At 43.8% G+C, this 6,321-nt stretch overlaps 1 long non-coding RNA gene across 1 annotated transcript; it reads right to left on the bottom strand.

The window, feature by feature from the left end:
- Positions 1-716: 716 nt before the first annotated feature.
- LOC144115632 (uncharacterized) lies at positions 717-5,463 on the bottom strand. Its single transcript, XR_013311478.1, has 3 exons — positions 5,180-5,463; positions 2,110-2,163; positions 717-816 (listed from the first exon to the last, which is right to left on the bottom strand). It is a non-coding gene; the product is annotated as an uncharacterized LOC144115632 (long non-coding RNA).
- Positions 5,464-6,321: the final 858 nt, after the last annotated feature.

Raw genomic sequence — 6,321 nt, 5'->3', positions numbered from 1 at the left:
GGCGGGAATACTATCTCTCTGCCCACACAAAACCACCGTGGCTACCTCAAGGCGCTGCACGGGCAGCCCCAAGAGGGGCTGCCCACACTGAACCATGATAGAACCCGCACTGTTGCCCGCATGTATTTGTGGTAGCATGCATACAGCCCATACCTAGCCCTTTCATACCCTGTTTAGTATAGAGGCGCGGGGTAGATGCAGAAATGACAAATGTGCCCACGCCTAGCCCATGCGGGACCAACGTAGGCGTTGCTCAGACAGCCCAAACTGCATGCCTACAACGCTTCGCCGTAGTGCAGCCCAAAGTTTAGTCCCTGTTTTTTCCACACAGGACCCATGTAGGGCGAAGGCGGGAATACTATCTCTCTGCCCACACAAAACCACCGTGGCTCCCTCAAGGCGCTGCACGGGCAGCCCCAAGAGGGGCTGCCCACACTTCGCCATGATAGAGCCCGCACTGTTGCCCGCATGTTTCTGTGGTAGGACCCAGGTGGGCTGGCCGCTCTTTTTAAGCCCATGCGTAGCTGACGAGGGGCCCACTCAGGCATAAAATGGGCAGCCCAAAACTTTTTTAACAGCACTGAGCTCACGAGGGACCCATGTAGGTTTATTGCGGGCAGCCACCAGCCCTCATTGCCCATGTCGGGCCCGCATGAGCCCGCCACCTTGTGCTACTGCAGAAAGTTCTAAATGATGCACTCACTGAAGAAATCCCAGCTTTCGCAGCTTTTTAAAGCGCACAAAAGGACAGGATCTGGACTAGTGGTGGCAGTGGCACTGATTGTAGTGCAACCAGCAATACGAACTCCTGGCAACCTGCATTAAATACGAACACGATGATGTAGGTCATCCTCTGAAAAATGCATACCATCTTTTTAACACCATAATTATGTAACAATTTATTGCAAACAGGCCTGCTCATAAATCTACTGCACAGAAGTACTGCCTAGGAAGCCACATCATTTTTTTTCGCAGGCAGCATTGTAACAGCTGGAATGACATCATTGTAGTGAACTATAATATATTACAGTGGCATGACATGGAGGGCGCGCCTACCTTTCCGGCAGCCCGTCACGCTCTGGAAATCCACCAGAAGCGCTGCTGCTCTCTTTCATACTACAGCGCGGCAGCTGAACCCACTAGGCATCACAGAGCGCAGATAGGCAATAGTCTTGCAATGAATGCTTTTGCCTGTAGGAAATCCGTTCTAGCAGCGTACTTCATATCCTGGGCCACATTAAAAGAGAGTAGAAGATAGAGCCTGGATGCCAAGAACACTGCGAGCAAGTTGAAGCTGGGGTTGCAGCATTTAATGCCACAGCACGCTTGTATTTTTTTTTACGAAAAGCTAAAGCCACGCTAGCACCGAAAGTCGTGAAATTGCACAGCTTAAATTTTGCCAGTGTTAAACACTGCTTAGTGCACTGTTATTAAATCATAATTCAGCCCTTTCTTTATTTCCTTGATTTCTTTGGCATACCACGTGTAGAGCATTGCATTTAAATTGCACTGCATGTGAAAAATTATGGTATAATCAGACATCTGATTCGACAATTAAGCGAAAGCAGTTGGATTTACCCTAGATGAATACTTAGATCCTTTTACTCTAATTAATGATTTTACTACATGCTGAGGCATCACACACAAAAAATAATTACCGCGGGGGGAGGAGTGATGCTAGCACTGCTTTAGCAGCAAAAGGTGCTAAATTTACATAATGCCCAACATTTGGAAAGACAGACTGTCTGCATCATCAGGCATAAATTTTAATATGCAGAATGTTCAGAATTTAGTTTTACAGACTTCTAAAAATATATACGCACTCAGGCTGAGTGGTGCGTGCGTGTACAGTGTGATGTCCATGCACGTTAAAGAACCCGAGGTGGTCGAAATTTTCAGAGCCCTCCACTATGGTGTCCCTCATAGCCCAAGTCGCTTTGGAACGTCAAGCCCCATGAAGCATAAACTATAAGGTTAAACTAAAAGAAAAAATGTTTCCGCTAGTAAAACTAACCATACAAAACAAAGAACAAACTTTTAACTTCACAAAAAAACCTGGCTGATTGCAAGCGTACATGATGCCAAATAAACATGAGAGGCAGTACTCACGCTATCTTGGTTCCAGGTTATGGCAGCAAATACGGTTGATGCTTAATCACTGCGCTGTAAGGGTCATATATTTATAAGTTTAGACGCACATCTTATTGCTTGACAGCTGGGTGATTCCACGAGAGATGAAACTGCCTAAATATTTTGTTTTTATTTTCTCAATTATTTACTTACTATGCGCACATTATTCAGTAGGCCAACTATGAATTTTGTTTAGTGAAAGTGCTAATGTGCGAAGAGAAAAAATTATAAATGACATCAAGGCAGCGGCAGCATTTTAACGCAGAGCTCAATTTCGCTAATTTCTCATGACGTAAGTATCTAGTAATGAAAGCATGACATCTATAATATTTGTGCTAAATGTGCAGGTGAAAAGGAATATGTGGGCTCATTTCTGCCATTTTGAGGAAGTAGTCGCCTGCTGGAAAAAAATTCGAAAACGACACAAGTGTGAAACGACGTTATTTTCATTTTTTTCTCCACAAACATATAACGTATATTTCAAATTTGCAAAATTATTAACCATTGAGGTGCTAAAAAAGTGCACCAGCTTTCATTGTTACATAAAATTGGGAAGTGCAAGAAGTATTGCTGTAAATCCGGCATACATGATTACAGTACTGTTTTTCAAAAATCAAAGGAAAAAAACGCCCCATCTCTAATTTTTCTTAAAACTCATGAAACAAGCCTCTAGATGAAGGAAAAAAGTGCATGAAAGAACGTGTTTCATTATTTTGTTTCCAACAATGTTATCCAAGCTCAAAATTGTTTTTTGAGCATCACCTAGAGCACCTAAATGAAGAGTTCTAAGCAGCAAATGATCTTCGCAGCTCTAAATTTTCCTCATATCACAAGACAGACCTTTTCCATCAAGAGATAGCGTACTTAATGCTTTGTGTGAATTGACACCGATCTGTAACAAACACAATTAAGTATCACCGCTATTGCTGAGTGCAGGTAAACAAAAGTTCTCAAAGAAATTTTCTGACTCTACAGTGCCCCTTTAAGGTCGTCTTTCATTAAAAAAAGCCAACTTAATAGTAAAAATTTATGTAGCAGTAAACAGCATCATTTTAAAGTCAATGTTTTTTATTAAAAAACATCCCAATATATGCTTGCCAGAGGTGCTTTACAAATCCGCATTCTGTACCATAGCTTTTACTACAGGCATTTTGGAGGCTCTGTGATAAGCAAAAGCTTAAAGATAATTGTACATAAGTTGAACGAATGCCTACTGCAGCATAGCTAACACCATTCTAGGAGATACCAGCATAAGCAATCCAAATAAATTAACAGCGGCTAAAAAAGAAACCAAAATGTATTTTTAAATCAAACGCGAATTAGAAAAGAAAATTAGCCACAGTATGCCTGCAGTCAAACGACAAAGCGAGGGCCTGGGGACACACACAGCTTCATAGGTGCACTGTGCAGCAATAGAATTACATACAAATCTTTTCTTTAGATGCATTCCTATGGGCCGCACTCCAAGTTGTGACCTGCACTTGGCCATAACGGCACTACTGAATCCTCCTTACATCGCAGATCAGTGTCTGTCCTCAAAAAGTATTAGGTACGCTCTCTCATGATGGAAAAGGTCTCAGCGTTGGGATCTGGAGAAGATTTAGAGCAGCGGAGGGCGTGTTTGCAGCTTCCGTTCTCTTATTTAGGCGCTGCTGCTGACGCTAAAAAAGTACAAGTTTGAGCTAGGATAACATTGTTGGAAACAAAATAATGCAACATGTTCTTTCGTACATTTTTTCACCTCCTTCTTGAGACTTGTTTCCAGAGTTTTAAGAAAAATTGGAGTTGCGGTTTTTTGTTGAAAACATTTTTCAAAAACACTGCTATGTTCAAAAATGCCAAATTTAGGGCAATATTTTTTGCACTTCCCTATGTTATATAAGAATGAAAGCCGGTACACACTTTTAGCACAATTTATATCTATTGAACAAATTTCAAGGAAACCTGCTTAATATTTGCGCCGAAAAAAGTCTTGAAAGTAGTCTCGTTTTCGAAATTTTTTCTAGCAAAAAACTTACTCAAAAATTCGGAAATAAGCTTGACATATTAAATCTCACCTGTATATTTAGCACGAGAAATATATCCATCCAGGCTTTCACATCTAGATTCTTAGGTCATAACAAATTTGCGAAAATGAGCTGTGCTTGAAAACGCTGCCTGTGCCAATGGCGTCGTTTATAACTTTTTCTTCTGAAATATCACTTTCACAAAACGAAATTCACTGTTGGCCTACTGAATCAACAAAATTAAAATATAAAATATTTAGGCAGTTTGATCTTGCGGGGAATCACCCAGCTTCGTCTTGATAACTGCGGGAAAGACGGGACGAGAAATATTCATCATATTTGCTCACAGCGCAACAACAACGGGGCACGAGACGAAAGACAGACACAAAAAAGTGCTGACTATTCATTGGTTTTTTATTGAAGAACAAAAGGCAAAAATATATACATTATCCGAGAGGGAATTGAGTTATCTGACCTCCCACGTGCCTTCCAGATAACTTTTGTTGTCTTGATAAGTCTTTCATTGTCTGAATATATACGCATTTCATGGTTTGGTTTATGGGGGTTTAACGTTCCGAAGCGACTTAGGAAATGAGAGACGCCGTAGTGAAGGCCTCTGGGAATTTCGACCACCTGGGGTTGTTTAACGTGCACTGACATCGCACAGTACACAGGCCTCTAGAATTTCGCAACCATCGAATTTCGACCGCCGCAGCCGGGATCGAACCCGCGTCTTTCGGGCCAGTAGCCGAGCGCCATAACCACTCATCCACCACGGCGGCTTCATGCGCATTTGGTTCAATAAAAAAAGCAGTTGATAGTCAGCGCTTGTTTGTGTTTGTCTTTAGCCTCGTGTCCCGTTCATGTTGCGCAGTGAGCAAAAATGATGAATACTTACGAACTCGCCAAAATTTCCGCCTTGCTGAACGGGGCGAGAAAGACGGAGGCGCTCGTGTTGTCCATCTTAAGCGCTGTTTTCAAGACGAACTTGCGTCAACAATCCCAACTTTCAACGCTTGTGCATGCACTGCTTGATGACTTACATGTATCGACGCAAAGTCAAGATGGAAGCAACACTCCATTCTTCTCGCGTGCTCGATCCGCCCTTGCTGGTGGCTTCACGAAGTCGAACACGCCAAGTCGTTGCAACCCAAATTGGTCTTCGTAGCAAGCATCCTGAACTGAACAAGTTCGCCACAGATGGAACAGTGAAAAAAGACACGATAGGACTCGAAGCAGCTACAGGCCGCAGACAAACGTCCGTGCAAATGCCGTATTGGGGCGGACATGAAGGAAAATTGTGCCCAACATCCTAACGTACCGCGGCCATGCATGCCGTGCCGCCGGCAAAGATTGCCTTCGGCTTCGGCTTTCAATGCCGCACAAATCCAGCTTTTTCGTTCACGTGACGAGAAAATTTTTCTTCCTTTTTTTTCTAGCAGTGCCCGCAGCTGGTCCGCTCGCACGCTGCGCAAGAAAAAGAGAGGAGAAGGAAACGCTGTTCGGGCCAGCATGCCGGGTTGTTGTCAAGGCCCTGTCGGCTCGTCGGCGCTCGTTTCCCCCAGTATTTGCACAGGGGCAGAAAGCAACGGCGCCAAATATGCCTACTTTTTTGTGCGTGTGATTTAGTAAATACCGCCAGCAACTGAGCACACACTCTTTTCTGCCTTCGCGTCAGATGTGTCGAGATTTTTTTGCCGCGACAGCTAGCTTTTTAAAACTGTCCCTAATTCGATTCGTCCATATCAACGGGGGTCGTATAAACGAGTCACGACTTGTTTTCTTCACATGTTTCGGCTGAATTTGTATTTTTCAGGTGAACGCAGCTTTACTCAAACCACGTGGGTGGCTAAATCATGCTTGCGTGTTTCAAAGAGACTCAAGCAGCTCCAGTCTTGTTTTGTTTGGGTGGGGGGTGTTAAGGGTCAGTGTGCGTGTGCTGTGTATGTGCCTGAAAAAGTAAAACACTTGCTTGCAAGCCCCTTCAAACCCAAACACTGGCACCGAGGTTGCTCCGAAAGAGAAGGTTGCAATTTCGCTGCGCAACACCCACAGGGCAAGAGCAGGTAGTCCGCGTTTGTTTTGCAACACAGGCGGTGGCATAGTCCCGAGAGAATTTTCAACCCGAGGCGCACGCGGCTAAGCATGTGGATGCGCCTCAAGCATAGGTGTCAAAGAGGTCCGA

This window comes from Amblyomma americanum, chromosome 1 (genome assembly GCF_052857255.1).
Source record: "Amblyomma americanum isolate KBUSLIRL-KWMA chromosome 1, ASM5285725v1, whole genome shotgun sequence".
Lineage (NCBI taxonomy): Eukaryota > Metazoa > Arthropoda > Arachnida > Ixodida > Ixodidae > Amblyomma > Amblyomma americanum.
This window is presented reverse-complemented; position numbering and strand designations above follow the sequence as displayed.